Raw genomic sequence first — 17,196 nt, 5'->3', positions numbered from 1 at the left:
ACTTAAGCACAAACTTTGTGGGTGGCTTGTAATACAGCTCACATTATTTGTACGGTGGGTCCTTTAAAATGTTCAAAAAAGGCAAAAGCAGCATAAAATCTGTGAAGAAGCTCAATTCAGAAGGTGAGGTCTTAGACAGCAATGGGCTTTAATTGCTTGTCAAATGTATAATGCCAGCAACCAGTTACATTTGGGAATCTTTAACTCTTGGACGTAAAGACTGCAAAAACATCTGTAAACCTGTTATTGCTACTCTGCAGTATACATGCTTTTAATAAATGTATGGTAAGGTTTTATGTTTTAAGACAAATTAATTTAAACTAATAATTGATTTTATGGTGCCCACTAAGGTAACACAATAATTTCTTATATTTTGTGAAAGGTTATGTTGCGTTGTTATCTAAGCTAGGCTAGTTAGCTTTTAGCGAAAACAAATTTATTTATCGTCTTGATGCATGCTCAATCATCCAGGTAAGTAAATCTCCAAAAGTTGATTCTGTTCATCTGGACATAGCGTTTTCAGTGGGAGAAACGTTTCGTCACTCATCCAAGTGACTTGGAGACTGAAGAAGTCACTTGGATGAGTGACGAAACGTTTCTCCCACTGAAAACGCTATGTCCAGATGAACAGAATCAACTTTTAGATGCAAATTTATTTATGTTCTTTATTTTATGTTGATTTTTTTCATTATCACTGTTATTTTATTTATGCACCACTGGTAGGGTAATCCGGTCGTTAAGTCTGACGTCACTAGCCGTGTCTGGGCCTAAACTCTGCTGCAGGTCCATATATCAAACGATCACTATGGCATTACTGAGAGTTGAAAAACTGTCTAAAGTCTTTCATCTTTAATAAAATGATCAGCGTTCTGCTCTACCAGGTGTAACAATTGAGTTTAACCTCCAGGCATCCATGAAAACGGAATTTATGACATTTAACGGAGTTAGAAGTTAGCAGGAAGTTAGCTCGCTAGCTTCTATCTATATACAATATAGCATGTCCTGACTGCGGGGTTTTGGAAACAAATTAAAACGTACAGCTCTGTTATCACTTCCAACATAAATGAAGACAGAAAACTAAACAGCAGTGACGTTTGTAGGGTTACTGAAGTTTGGCTAGCTGGTATATAATGATGTGCTATGTGACCGCTAGCGACACAGCTATGTTAGCATAATATAAACAAGCTAACTTTATTTCCACTCGATAAAAGTTAACGTGAGTGTTCTCGATGGTCAGGAACAAATGTAATCGCATGGCAGGGTGCTGTAAAAGGACCAAACTTCAACCAGGAGAACAACTGAGATAATCCATCCACAATACGAGGTTAGTCATTCATATACTGCTGCATGGGCTGGGCTGTAGCTACATCCTAAGGTTTTAAAAACTGAGCTTAAATAAATGATTAGCGATAATAAAAGCGAGGGAAGTCAACAGTGATCACTGACTGACTGTAGGAGCTTTTTGAGATTAAATAGAAGAAAATACAAAACATTAAACATGTTAACAACACAAAAGCCATATTAAACGCAGACTACTTTAGGCCCGGAAGTAGGATTCGTCACGTCATCACTTAACGACCGGATAGGAGCATCAAACTGAGGCTTTAATTCATAGCAAGAAAGTAAAATATATCAATTAGTTTTGCCGTTGTTCGGGCTAACAGCTAACTAGCCATTTCAGTTTATCCGTGCTTTTTGTTCTTTGTAAACTTCTACACGCAATTTTTCTTTTTGACCCAAGAACTATTTTCATGGCAAGATGTCACAGGATTAGATTTGACCAAATATAACCATGTTTTAGCTTTACATGTCAGTATACATGTCAGTGTCAGGTTTTTAAATATGTTTCCTTTCCCACTGGAGTCTGAATATTTTCATGATCCATAACTCTGCTGTCTTCACCAGGTACTGAGGGCCTTTGGGAGATTCTAGACTGGCAGTAATTCAATGCAAAATCCATATGCTTTTGTTGGTCAGAGCGTGATGCGTTCACTTCCCCTCCCTTTTGACCAGGATGTTCCTGCTTCGCTGACTCCAGCGCTTCAGTATTCGCTCTTGAGCAGGATGTGATGTCACAGCTTCATATCAACAACAAAGCAAAGGCCACTGAATAGGCTGATTCATCTCATCTCTGCAGAGAGATTTCTGCCATGTCTGCTGCGCTCCAGCTCTCATGTCTTTCATCCTCCGTCTCTCTCTGTGATGACAGTGATTAATGACCCTCAGCTGCCGTGTGCTTCTCGCTGACACTCCCATCTTTCTTTCTCCCATTTTTGTGCTCTGTCTCACAAAAAGAAGGATTAAAGAGAGAGGATCAAGCCAAAAAACAATTGATGCCATATGTTCTAAGAGGGAGGGAAGTGAAAAAAACTTGATTTTGGTCAATATGAACAAAGAAATCCAAGTTAAATATAACATATATGCACAAATGTTCAAGTGTCTCAGTGCAGAGGAATGTGTAAGACTGTGAGGATCAACAGGTCAGTCTGTGACTCTGTCACTGATCCTGTGTGGCAGACAGTATCAGGAGTCCCTAACGGAGAAAAGACACATCAATCACTCAGCTATCATAACTGACTGGTTGAGTGAAAACATGAAAGATATTCATTGTTATACTGGTGAAGCTTATGGAGCTCAAGAACTGAGGTATGCCACTTTTTTCTCCTGACTTTTTATATTTATTAATAGAGGTCGTATAATAATGATCAGAGGAGAATGGCCAGACGGCTTCAAGCTGATGGGAAGGCAACAGTAACTTAAATAACCACTCATTAAACTTTGAAGCAGATGGGACACAGCAGCAGAAGACCACACACACAAAATTGTTCAATAGAAGATTGGAAAAACATTGCCTGGTCTGTTGAGTCTCAATTTCTGCTTCGACATTCAAATGATAAAGTCAGAATTTGGTGAAACAACATGAAAACATCCTTCCATGTATCAATGGTTCAGGCTGTTGCTCATGTAATAGTGGTACATTTTTTGCCCTTTACTACCAGCTGAAGCATTGTTTACATACCGCAACCTACCCGAGTATGGTTGTTGACCATATCCATCCCTTTATGTTCCCATTTTACTGATGGATGCTTTCATCCGGTTCACAAGATATCATCTCAAACTAGTTTCTTGAACATAAAAAATGTATTTTTTGTGTTCAAATCCTCAAAAGGTTTCACATAAACATCGGGCAGCAAAATGCCTCATATTTTCCTAAAAGATAAAGTGAAGTATGATGATGGAAAAGTAATAAATGAGTAAGTGTACTTACATTGCTCTGCAGTAGATTAAAAAGGTGAAATAAGTCAAGGAGGAAGAGACTGTATAACAACTAAAAGATTAAAACATGATTGACAAAGAGGCGTTTGCATTGACTTGTGCCATATGGTGGGTAATAAATGAGGAGGCGGGCTCTTGCAGCTTCTGGATGCAGTCACAGCTGTAGTTGCGCAGGAGCATCTCTCCACCTCTGTCACTTCCTTTTCCCGTCACTACATTTCTTTATTTGTACTGATGTCACAGCATCCACCTGATCCCCAGGTGTCCGACACAAGTGCCCCTCTCAAGTCAGGGTCCTGACAGCCGCCAGACAGCAGAAGCTGAGGGCAGCCAGGGTGATACAGATTGACAAAGCTAATGCATTTCTGTGTTCATTGCTTTGCATCTGTTATTTCTTATAAAAATGCCCCCAGGGTGTTCCTAAACCACCTGATTTTCCAAAATCTTCCATGCAGTGTCAAAACTGAAAAGTGTGAAGTTCCTCTTTATAATTTGTTCTATCTTTGGCTTACCTCCAGCATAAGCAAAGACCTAGAGTGTTAGCACCTGCCTGGTATTGTCCAACACGCAGAGACAAATCCTGAATAAATTACAGAGAGGACCAGCGAGATAAGGCTGTGACGCTGGGATTATTTCAGTTCAAAAGCTTCCAATCAGCATAAACAAGCCGTCTTCTGAGACAAGGGGTCCAGAGGAGATTAACCCCTGGTCATCCCTCTGTGTCTGCTGAGATGGTATCAGAAGGTTTGGCCTTTTTCACAACGCTGAAACAACAATCTGCAGGAAAACTCTAAGCCAGGCTGTCAGAGCGCATCACCATTTCCTATCAAATCTAGCCTCTCATTTCGATCTCTCTGGCCCTTTACATTCTCTCAGCTGTTCAAACACAGCTCTTCTATTCATACGCATTAGCCCGAGAATATATTTACTCTGGTCCAGTGGAGCAGTCCAGCATGAAAGAGCATCAGTTTAGATTGTCAAATTACCCTGCGCTTGTGCTACGCTGCCTGCTAATGACAGATAATTGAGCTGCTGGCAGGTCCGCCTGCTTGGTTTTATGTCAAGATCTAAAACCTCTATTGCATCTCTGCAACTCTGGGGTCATGTCAGTTTACATAGCTTTGAGTGTGTGTCAGTAGGGCGAAAGTAGCTTTAATTTAAGCCTGTTGTGTGCTTCCATTAGATTTAAGTTTTAAAGCTAAACGCAGGCGTCATTTGGTTCTCAGCAATGTTTGAAAATCAAAAGCTCTTTTGTCAGTTACTGTTGCTCACAAGGCCCTTTTTGACTTTTACAACCATGCAGTTTTAAAGGTTTTAAATTAAGCTGAAAAAACAGACTGTACTGGCTTAAAGGCACATTTTATAATTACTCTCTGCGGAACTTAACTGAAACTTGTGGGCAGCATCTGGAGATGTTTTTCAACGTGTCCTGTTGATGTTTGTTCTTTTGATATTTCCGTTTTCTCAAGAGACTTTGTCTTTCGCTATGCTGACATTTTTAAATAAGAATGCTGTCTTCATGATTTACCTCGCTAAATTAAAGGTTACACTGACTCATTATGTCACATTGTGGTGGTAGCCTGCATTACTCAAAGGTTTCACGCATCTCTTTACAGAAAAGAGTCTCAGTGTGTTGAGTGTTTTATATAAATCTAATGCATCACAGGGCGAAAATTGAAATATGAAAATGAATAACAGTACAAGACTAAATAGAAATAAAATCGAATCTACACAATCAGCAAACCTTAAGAGGCATCCATACAGGAAGCAGCTGACCATGGAGAGTTGTGACTTTCTGTGGCTACAAGAAACACAAAATGTGTGGGTCACTAGTTAAACTTTCTCATCTGGAAGTGACGGAGCGATGGAAACGACCACCAGCAAAACTACTGAAAGACATATGACAGGGTTGTAAATACATTAGAGGGTACCACAGGCTACCAGAACCTGCCAACTATTAAATATGGGACAAGCAAATCACTTCCAGCATGGAAGGGTGTAAGCAGAAGGTTCCACTAAGTATCTTTTGTCCATTTAGATAATCCCAGATTAAGTCAATTTTTGAGTTTTGATCTTGCATTTATCTTCGTAGTCTCTGTTTCATGTTGTTCATTGCCTATCCTTTCCCCAGTGCCTCGTGTTCATGTGTGCAGTTCTTGTCTCTTTTCCTTTTAATCATGTCTTTTGTTTGTCATGTTCTTGGTGTGTTTTGGCAGATTTTCCTTCCTGTCTTTGTGTGTTGCCCTCCATCACCCTCTGTAACTGTGTATCTTGTGTATGAAAATATATGAAAATAACAAATTGTGATTACAAACTGAGGAAGGCACATGTTCCCTACACAATCCAAAGAGATTTAAACTGATTTAAATGATGATTTCCAAATAGGTACATCTTTACTTACTTGTATGTATTATTTGCATCATTTAGAAAGTAAGGAAACTGAGTGGAAAATGAGTTAATGGTGTTTTTCATAATGCAAATGACAAAAATTATTTCTTCCAGCTGGTTTGAGGAGTCTCCAAGGATTAATAAACAACTGCTTTGTCGGAGATCACAAGGTAATTATATCCTAAAGAACCAGATGCTTTTAGTAGATGCTGCCTTTAATAATAATACATGAGGGGTGCAAACTGAGGTGACGCATAGTGAAGGGTTTTTTGTTATTTTTCTTACCATTTATATTTGCTGTGCAGCTGCAGCCAGTTAACCAAAGTATTCTCAGCTTTCCACCTACACCAGCGAGGGCAGCACAGGCCAATCTGTGGTTAGTTTGCTCAATACATCCAGTGTAATTTAATCCATTGCCAAGAACCTGTGAAGAAGTTTAATGGCGGTATAGAACGAAAAGAATTAGCAATACCAAAGGAGATTAGAAAGGCATTAGGATCTGGGAAGCTTGGCCGCGATGCTTAACGACTACTCTGTCCTGAACAAATCAGTTTTACTAAGTAAAGCTGCCCTCAGCAGAATTATAGCCTCTGTTAGCCACTCTTATTGCCTACCCCCATTAACTGGGTCCTACCTGAAGAGGGATCGGTGGAATAACACCATCAATTCAGACCCCTGCGTAACAAGTTGGTTCATGGAAAAAAGTTTCACTCCGTTTATAGCTTACAGCTCAACTTACTTCCCTCATATTTTCAGAAGGAATACTTACAGCCTGGTCCTATGGATGATAGTGTCAGTCCACTGCTCCACCAGTTTGGTAATGACTGATATCAGTAGCTTTTTACTGCTGCTCACAAGTTCAGTACAACAAGCCATTGCTCCCTTACACTCTAATCCAGCGGTCCCCAACCCGTGGGCAACGGACTGATACCGGTCCGTGAGTCGTTTGGTACGGAGCCGCGAGAGTTGAGGCTCGTGTGTGAAATTTATGGTTTTCAGGGTTTTTATTGTTGTTTTTTAGAATAGCTTTTTATCGTTAACTCGGTTTCCCTGGGTCTTTTCCTAGTGTGTTATTAATAAATCTTCTCTTTTTTTGGTATTGGTACTGGTTTTATTTTGTTGTATTTATCCGCCACACCTTAAAGGCCGGTCCATGAAAATATCGTCAAATATAAACCGGTCCGTAGCACAAAAAAGGTTGGGCACTGCTGCTCTAATCAATCCCTGACCTAGAGATATGCCTTTGTTATGAGATAAATACACAATGGTTGACATAAGCTTTAGATTTCAGTGGAACCTGATTTTGCATGATTTTTTGTCCATCTACGGCAAATTCTCGTAAATATGCAAAAATAATGTTTTACTGCAGTCCGTCTCTGCTCATTTCAGTACTCACAAGATACATAAACCTCTGTAAATATTTTTGATATGGTCTACTAAAACAGTTATACCAATGTCAGACTAATGCCATTCATCAAATTCAAATCAAATCAAATCAAAACACTTTTATTGTCACATCACATGTGCAGGTACACTGGTACAGTACATGCAAGTGAAATTCTTGTGTGCAAGCTTCACAAGCAACAGAGGTGTGTAAAAATACAATAACATAAGAACAAGCAAACTATAAGAATGGCTAAATCTGAGAATTATATTAATAAATATATGTACAATAAAAGAGTGTATGCACATTACTGAATGTGTATACTAAATATGTATGTGTGTGTGTGCGTGTGTGTGTGTGTGTACATATTTTAAAAATTAAATAGAATAAAGAATAATAGGGCAGCACGGTGGCACGGTGGTTAGCACTGTTGCCTCACAGCAAGAAGGTCCTGAGTTCAATTCCACCATCAGGCCGGGGTCTTTCTGTGTGGAGTTTGCATGCTCCAGCACCCCCCGCGACCCTGAAAAGGATAAGCGGAAGCGAATGGATGGATGGATGGATGGATGGGAAAGAATAAAATAAAATATACAGAGGTTGGCAGTTGGAAATGTGCAAAACAAATGGCATTTGTTTTGCGTATGGTATGGTAATCGACAGGTTGCCGGTTCGAGCCCGGCTTCGACAGTCTCGGTCGTTGTGTCCTTGGGCAAGACACTTCACCCGTTGCCTACTGGTGGTGGTCAGAAGACCCGGTGGCGCCAGTGTTCGGCAGCCTCGCCGAACACTGTCTCTCAGTCTGCTGGTTCGGGACCGGATACTGCAGAACCTCCTTCCTGATGGAAGTAGTCTGAACAGTTTATGGCTGGGGTGACTGGAGTCCTTGATGATCCTCCCCGCTTTCCTCAGGCACCGCTTCCTGTAGATGTCTTGGAGGGACATTATTATTAGTGAATTATAAATTCACTGGGAAAACAAATATTAACTAATAGAAATATAAACTAATATTACAAATATTACTCCTAAACTTTGTCCTGCATAAGAAGTTTAGATTAATTACAATACGTGGTTCACAAAAGTTGTTCATGTTGTGCATGCAAGCATTTTAAAATAATGTAACCTTAGACCAGTGCTGTTCCACCAAAGGGGCAAGCAGGGCAAACAGTGCTTGTCTGGTAAAATCTAACAATAAGCAACAAAAAACTAAAGCTTCTCTCTCCTTAAACGTCAAATAGTATTCTGTCATAAAGCTTCTCAGTTAGTTGCATTTAAAGGGCTGCCATCTTGTCGCCACAGTTGGCTATTGTCTCTGAAAGCAGGCTTAACTCTGTTTGACTGTTCTACCGAAATATAAAGCTTGTGTCATTTTGATGGGTGTACCCATGACCTGTTGACACATACAGGAACTAGACTGTTTATGCATGCACATTGTGGATAAACTTAGCGTCTTTGATGGGAAATGGATCGGACTAGAATGCTATACAAGTTGCCACTTGCTCTGCTTTCACTGTTCTAAGCAAGTAACTGAGCCCTCTCTGACTTATCCATTTGTCAAATTTAGCATCTTAACAAATAGTTTTTGTTTTACAAACAACCTTGGCCACCATATTGTTAGGTATCGTTAATCTAAGTCGAAGAAAACAGGGACAAAGCTTTCTCGAGCTTTGACATAGGGATTCCAAAGCGAAAGTTTTTCTCAAGCTTTGTACATAAAGATTTGTTCATTTAAAGTTTGTAGTCATTTGGTGGCTTCAGGTGGAGGACAGAACCTGGCACTCGTTCTTATTGTTCACGCAATTTAGCAGTGAAGGCTTTGCTTTTCTTTCCTTCCCTTTCCTTGTATTTTCTTCTTAACCCACATCACATAACAGGATATTAAGATGCCAGAGGGAGCAATGCACCACATTTTCTGATCTCATCGCAGAACAGGAGGAGGAGACTGCAGTAAAACAACTGGCTGTAATACCTGTAATTTGTAGTGAGTAAAAAACACCTGCAGAAAGCTGAACGAGTCTCGATATGTTGGGATCTGCAAGTTAGTTATTTTGAATTATTCATCCAGCCTTCCCCAGCATTCCTTGGTGTCAAGTTGCTGTGCCTGTGTTTATATTGAGTTTGTTTTTTATTTGTCACTTCCTGTTTTATTTTGTTATTGCTTGTGTTTTGCATCTTGCCTCAAGTTTGACTTCCTGTTTTGTCATTTTCCCTGATTACTTTCGCACATGGTTCATTTTCTCCAGCTGTGTTCACTTACCTGGTTACCCTGTTTGTGTTTGAATAGTTCTTTCTTTCCTTTGTCCTTTGTCGTGGCATTGTTAAGCTTTGCTTATGTGTTACTGTCTGTTTGCACTGAGGAATTTGCATTTCGGACTGCATCAACAACCTCTATTAAATTGCGATATAAAGCCAGATTATCTTGATACTAACCTTGATAGGATATCTGCTTCAGATGTCTTCTCCAGCAGTCCCAGTTTGGTATAAGATGACTCAAGATTTTTCTATATCCAGAATAATTTACATCCTATAATTATGGAATAGATGAGATTTTCTACCTTTAAACCAAAGGCTGTAATGCTAGGTCTACAAACCAATGTCTTCTGTGATACCGGATTCATTTTATTCTCTGGGTTTTTGAAGCTAGATCAGTTTGCTGTCACATTTCTTTACATCTCTCAGTGGTGGACATAACCAGATGCTCAATTGCATTGCAAAATTTGAGGAAGAATGTTCATGATAATAACTTGTTAGTGAATTCCCACCAAAACAAGCAGTAATTAAATTAAATTTTCACATTAAAGAGAACTTGTCTGTTACTCTGGCCTTGCTCCTTGTTTCAGAAAGGGCTAACAAGTTCAGTTTTCTCGCATAAACCCAGGCTGCAGAGAGCAAGTCGTCAGAGAAATACAGTGTGCAGTAAAGGAGGAGGAGGGAGAGGTGGTGAGGGTGAGAGGAGCGGGAGGGAGAGAGCAGAGGGGAAGGGCTCGTATTGATCATCCGCCAGGTGTGATGGATAGCGCAATAAGTGGCAGCGGCCAGCGGAGGAGAGGAGTGAGTGATTTCTGCTTTTCAAAGTCCTGATGAATGAGGGCGTCAGAGGGAGGCCCAGCGTCCAGAGCCCAGCACATGATGGACTGCTGTGTCAGGCAGAGAGAAATTGAAGGAGAAAAGAGAGGTGAGGGGAATGGAGGGAAGACAAGAGCTTTTTACAGAAGGCAAAAGAAAAGGAAGAGTGGGGGAGAAAAAGGAAAATGTAAGGGGGAAGACACGTGAGATGGGGGGTGAGATTTTAGGACGGGGGGGTCAATAAAGCGCAAAGAGAAAGAGGACGACTGTGAGACAGAGATAGAGATGAGTGCAAGAGGCGACAGCAGAGTGAGTTCATCTTTATTAATGGCCAAAGAGCAGAGAGGGAGTTATTAAAAAGGAAAAAGATGAATGAAAGAATGAGTGTGAACGAGCGGAGGGGTGACGAAGGGAGATGTGATATATGCCCCCTCCCGGGTTTCTGAAATCCAATAATAACACTGAGGAATGGGCCAGCTGGTGGACTGGGAGGGGGGAGGAGGGAGGGAAGGAGCACTTATAGGAAGCAGCGAATGAAGACCAGGCAGGGGCAGCAGAGAGGCTCACAGCTCTGAGAAATACACTTCTGTGGGAATGCACAGTAAGTGTCTTTTCAAAGAATGGGTGTTAAGCTAATCCCACACAAAGTTCAGTAAATGCAAATATTCTTCATTCAAATCAATATTCGGCTTTGCTTTTGCTCCAGTTTGTCTGGATACTGTTTTTCAAAAATACTAAAATTAAATTTACTAAATTTTCATAATAAGCTAGCTAATACAGCAAGAAGCTGAACTGTGAAAGAATCTCTCATTTTTATATCATTTTCTTCTCGTACTCTAGTCTAATAGCATGTCAGCTAACCCTGTAAGGCTGTACTGGGCTAAAAACCAACAATGTGTAGTTGTCATTAAGTATAATGAAAAATTTCTCATTTCAACCACCTTGATTTCTCGTATTAGCATGCTACAGTTTAGCACTTACCATGTAAAACATCTGAGGCCAATGCTAAATGGCCATAAGTCAGTATAGTTGAATTGATATATTGCTGTTACTACCAATCACAGTGTTTGGTGACTTAAAGCTCTAATATTCAAATATATATACACATATTTTTTATTTTTTTTTATTTCAGACATGAGGTAACAACGGTGAGATGTTTTTTATCCACTGGAAACAACAACGAGAAGCGGATTAAGAGGTTCTGATTTTTTCTGATTTTGTAAGGGGTTGTAAACACTATATATTTATTGAGCTGTTCTACTTTATGTAATGATTTTGTTAAAGGTTGTGTTTAATGTCTTGCTGTCACACAGTAATTTCCCAACTTATTACAACTGTGGGATGCCCTAAGAGGTAAAAACACACCATACGCTTTATACACCTTGCTTTTTCTAAATACAAGTAGCTTCTATCTACATTTACACTCCAATGGATGCATTGGAGAGCAACTTAGGGTTAGTTAGTATCTTGCCCATTGATATTTTGTCATGGAGACTGGAGCATTCAGGGATTGAACCACCTAAACAGTACATGCCCTGCTTAGTGTTGCTCTTTTTTTCTTTTTGCTGGTGTTTCTTTAAGTTGCAGTCCGTTTGACCCCTCAGGTCCACCGGTGGGTAAGAAAAATATATCTTCAAATATATTTTATCTTAAGAAACAAAAACTTAGCATTTAGAGCCAGGCTTTAGACCCAAGGGCTGAGTGCCTTTGTCCCTTGGGTCTAAATTATGTCTCAGACTATTTTTACTTCAGGGACCTTCAGGGTGTTTGTAGCAGGTGTCGAGAACAGTTACCAGCTTTTTATTATCCCCATTTCCAAACATCTGCACCTGCATAGAAGTTCTTTTTTTTTCCTGTTTTTGTTTTTTTTAGCTAATGGTACTTTGACACAAAGACATGGAAGTACAGAAGGAATCCTGTCCCTGTGACTTATATATGAACTCTAGAGATGTGAACAACAATTCACAATAATAAAATCTGTCTTTAAAACGCGGTACTATTATTGACAGCAGTTGTGGAGCCTATTTATGTTTAAATAGTCTTGACAAAAAGCAGCAATCTGATTGACACTGCCATCCAAAGACATACAATGCTAACAGTTTTTTTTGACACTAGCACATTGGCACTGTGGCACAGGAGAGACATAAAAAACTTTATGTTAGCAAACAGATACATGTTTACACAGATATGTAATCACTTTAGCAGTGATTGGTAGGCGTGTGTTTGTCTAACTGAAGAGTTCAGGTCAGTCATATCTTATAGGTTTGTTTAGCTGTGTTCGCTAAGTTTAGCAGCTAAATGCTCCAAGCTAGTTGCTAGCTACGTCTATCTGCTATTTGGTGCTGAGCAGGTACTGCACACAGTACGAGGTTTCTTCTGGTAAATACAGCTGCCTGTTGCATGAATGGGAACAAAATGTGAGTCTCAGCCTGGAAAAGACAAAGCAATGCCAAACACAGAGGAAGCTCATTAAGAGGGAGCTATAACAAAAAATTATGAGTATCAAATGCAACAACACTTTTCCAAGCTTCATTTAAAAAAAAAGATGACAGCTTGTCCTTAGATAGCCAGCAATGTGATGCGATTCAGGCTGACAAAAAAAGGAGTGCTTAGTTTGGCAAAAGAAAAGTTTGACTGGCTATTTCTTGAAAGAGAGATGGAGGAGCACATTCAGCTAGAGATAACAGCCAGACAGGATTCAGGAAATATTGGGAGAATAACACCCAAATCCTTCTCATCTACTGTTGCCTGGTAATAACAAATTATTCTGGACACTCTTCTCAAATTGCTTGTTTGTCCCGTAATGAATGCATGCAATGATATCTATTTCCTTATTTTTCATTAGAGATGGCACGATACCACTTTTTTATGTCCGATACCGATTCCAATATCATAAATTTGGATATCTGCCGATACCGATATGAATCCGATATAGTGTTTTTTAATCAACAAAACTGTTTTTTTTTAAAATATCTTGCTGCATTTTGTATAAGTTCATACTCAAGTTTAAAACAACAACTACACTAAAGCTATAGGGCTTCGGAGTTGACGTCACGCCGCAATGCATTGTGGGAGCGCGGCGGCATTTTCGGGGTCTACGAATCAAATCAAACACACTGTGTTGGAACGACGATTACAAGATGCTTAAAAGCAGCTTAAAAGAGAATGGACTGTATAGAGACCGATTGCGTCCAGAGGCGAAGCGGCGGTACTTGCAGAAAATAGCGTGCATTGGAAATGTGGACCCGTATGAAATACGGCCGTGGAGTAGAAACCCTGAAGACCAACCGCTACTGACGTAGCCTGACATATTTCATACCTTATCTGTGGAGTCAGCGCGTACAAGTCGTCATTCAATCAAAGGTAAGTCAGCTCGAGTACTGCGAGTGAAATGCGTTTGATTTCCCTGCAAACATTCAGATTACTGCAGCATAAATTCATTCATGAGGGGAAATTACAGTGAGAACATGTGGAGGCTGTTAGGTGGATAACATAGTGAGTTCAGTGCATTGATGAGACACTGTCCTGAAGGATTTAGTTATTCTCTATGGTTAAAGAAATTGCAATGATTTATTAATGTTTATTATAAATAATTCTAATTATACATCTTGCTTCCATATTTGTATCTTGTGTCACTAAAAATACATTTTATTTTAGTTTTATACATTGATTAATGACCTGCAGAATCTCCTTAACATATTAAGTGATTCATAATTGTCACTTTATGCTTTCTCCATCTCTAAAGTGATGACATCCTTGCATTACATACTTTAGGTTCATTTTCTGCAGGCAGGTTTCTGACAGAACAGACAGATTTAGACTATAACATGCAGCGTTCTATAGATGGACACATAAAGAAATGAAAAATTACATGTATGTGCTAACTTTCTTGACACTTTGTTACATTTATGATAAAGTAGATTAAACACATTTGTGTCGGCCTTGGCTCATAGTTCTTGTTTTTAAATGAACTTTGTCTGTGTGTGTTTCAGGTGCTGCACTCTAAGACTGAATGAACCAGCATTGCAGCCATGGGTCACTGTGAGCATCACAGGGAAGGTTGAAGCCGCCCGCTGCACCTGTATGGCCGGAGTCGCAGAGACCTGCAGCCATGTCCCTGCTCTTCTGTCTAAAGTAGACGGAACAGTGTTGATCCGTGGCACAAGGACTGTTACAGATGAACCTGCATACTGGGTTTTGCCTGGTAATAATACCAAGATACACCCAGAGGTTGGCCATAAGATAGACTTCTCCTCTTCAGCTGCCCAAAAAAAGGCTCTTGATCAAAACATACACAGACCATCTGTAGTGACGGGGAAAAGGAGCCGTCCTCAAAAAAGAAAAACCCCACCTGCTACTGTGGAGGAGTTGTCACTGCTATAATGCCATAATGTTTTATCTAGGGGTCTAGATGTATGCCTGTAGTGCACTGCTGTGTAAATAATTTGCATTTACTGAATATGTACTGACTGAGTCCCACTGTTCAAAAGTTGAATAAAGAAACTAAATTATTTTGCCTTTTTTTTTTTATTAAAACCACTTTATAGAACATCACATCAGTAACAGTGTAGAATCCATGTCATTTACAGTTTACAAATGACAAGATGTTTACACCAAATCATGAGTGTTTACATGATATCACCCACTACTAACATTACTTTATTTACTGTATCTTTTGAAAAAAATAACAGCACAAGACTTAAGAACATTTAACAGGAGCAGGTTTCATTCTTCTCTGGTTTTATTATCACACTGTTCACCAAACGCAGCAAACCTTCACCATCTTATCCAGGAGGGTCACCTCTTCACCCTCACATGGAAGAAGTAATCTGATTGGCATGGTGGTTTGTTTGAAGCAGGTCCCTCGTGTAGCGCTGGAAACCAGTCATGATGTTTCATCCATTTCATAGGCTGGTTTGCTGCAATAATGCCAAATAATTAGCAACTCTATAAATAGACGGTAGTTCTGCAAAATGACTCAGTAGGATGTTTGTTCTAATTTGCTATGAGCTCAGAGCGCATCGAAAATGAAACTAATAGGCTATAAAGAGAGATATGAACATATTTAGAACTTACCGGAATGAAAATGTCTGGAGCACCAACAGATATTTGGAGATGGAAGAGAGCTGCACGTCAGCTCATCTCACAGCTGCTATCCAGGCTAGACGCCTTCGTTTGGTAACATCGATACACGAGCTGCCTCATGTCGCTTCCAGGTTGGGAAAGCATAAAAAGACAATCCAACCTTATTCCCGTGCCGGTCGTAAGATCGAACATTGCAGCCGAGCACACAGCAAGTACGAACCATGGCTATGCTATCGCTCCTAGCTTAGACCCCCAAAATGGTGAATCGGGCCAAAATCCTTTCCACGCCCACCCCCGTGACATCACGCTCCGAAGCCCTATTCTGTTATACCTATATGCAAAAAAAAAAAAATTTCATAGTTCAGCAATACTGATCAATCTAATAAACTTAAACCTACACCATCCTCCCTATTCTGGTATTTTAAAGAGTACTTAGCGTAAATATTAAGCAACCTAACTAATAGGGTTCCAACTCCCAGCAACAACAAAAATAAATAAATAAAAAATAGGGAACCACCCCTCACACTCCACCTCATGATGCTTAATCGACGTAATCAACCTTAATTTGATGCAGTGTGAAAAAAAATGCACAGAAATCAATTATTTTTCAAGAAATATTAAATAGATTCAACATCTTTCTTCAACAAAATTGCAGACTGCACAGATGGTACCTTCCCAAAGGAGAAAGTACTATAGCTTACTAGGGTATATTAGACTTAATAGTTACTATATACAGTAATTGACTTCTATTCATTTTACATCAAATTAAAACTTTGGGTGTCAGATAATTATTTATTAAAAGCTAGACATTTTAAATGAGAATAAGAAAGAAAAGTATGTCTTTGTGCCCCCTTTTCCCTGTTAATGCCCTATCGGCCCCCCTGGCTAAACTTTGCTAGATCCGCCCCTGCACAGTTACCAGCCGTCAGCTACAAAAGATCCTCGAGTAGAAAGTAATATTAAATAAATTCTAACAACAGCGTATCAAGCTTAAACGTGCTGCTGTTGTTCAGCCGCTGGTTTCCTCTTTCTGGTGCAAAGTGGGCCAAAAACAAACCAGAGAGACGGAGTCGCGACAGAAAAGCCGATCAGCTGATCATTAAGCAGTTTCATGATTGAAGTAGCAGCAAGAAGAGGCAGTCGCTTGTTAAGCTTAACGCAGGAATGCTTTACAAACATTCAGAGATGGACTTACACACTTGCTTTACTTCTCTCGGGGATAACTTTGTCGGAGATGAAATGCCGGGTTGCTAGCGAAGCTCCACATGCTATCCAGACCACCAACAGGTCACAAATGCCACAGCCGCTCTATCACGTGATGCATACTGTTCCGACGTGCTAACGTTCTGAGGTGAGTTACGCGTGTTGCAAGTTTTGTGAGGTGCTTTCCTGATATTTAATGGATCGGATTACATTTTTTATTTTTCTCCGATATCCGATCCAGTAATTTAGGTCAGTATCGGACCGATACCGATACATAATATCGGATCGGTCCATCTCTATTTTTCATATCGCTACAAATCCAACTACAAAGGGAAGCATTTGCGATACAGCTCACAAATACTGATATATTTGAAAGCAGAAAAAATGTATTAACTGAGCTCAAAAAAAAATCTCAATATGACATCATGTCAGGCACATTTAATGGTATTAGTGAAGATAAATCTACCAATAAATATAAAAAATGGCTCCAGTAAAAACAAGCTAAATCACGCAAACATTTTTTTAGCACAGAATTGCATGATAAATCTTTCCCTTAAGTCTCTCTCCTCTGCAGCGAGTGGATCTGGTATCCTGCTCTGCTGGTCTTTATGTATCTGTATCCACAGGACATCATACATTATAGCAGTGATTCTCATCCTTTGAGCCCCTCACGTATATCATAAATCACTGGTTGGGACTCGTTCCGAGCCAAAATGACAGTAAACCATAAATACAACAGACTGTGTCTTATCCAGCATAATTTTAAAAGCAGTCTATGGAACAATCCCAGGTTTGAG

General features: G+C 39.8%; 1 long non-coding RNA gene across 1 annotated transcript; it reads right to left on the bottom strand.

The window, feature by feature from the left end:
* Positions 1-14,769: 14,769 nt before the first annotated feature.
* On the bottom strand, positions 14,770-15,511 carry LOC309711303. The gene is made up of 2 exons (XR_014277931.1): positions 15,188-15,511; positions 14,770-15,030 (listed from the first exon to the last, which is right to left on the bottom strand). It is a non-coding gene; the product is annotated as an uncharacterized lncRNA (long non-coding RNA).
* Positions 15,512-17,196: the final 1,685 nt, after the last annotated feature.

This window comes from Aulonocara stuartgranti (assembly GCF_965226115.1).
Source record: "Aulonocara stuartgranti genome assembly, chromosome: 7".
Lineage (NCBI taxonomy): Eukaryota > Metazoa > Chordata > Actinopteri > Cichliformes > Cichlidae > Aulonocara > Aulonocara stuartgranti.
Note: the sequence above shows the minus strand (reverse complement) of the source record. Positions and strands in the feature narration are given on the sequence as shown.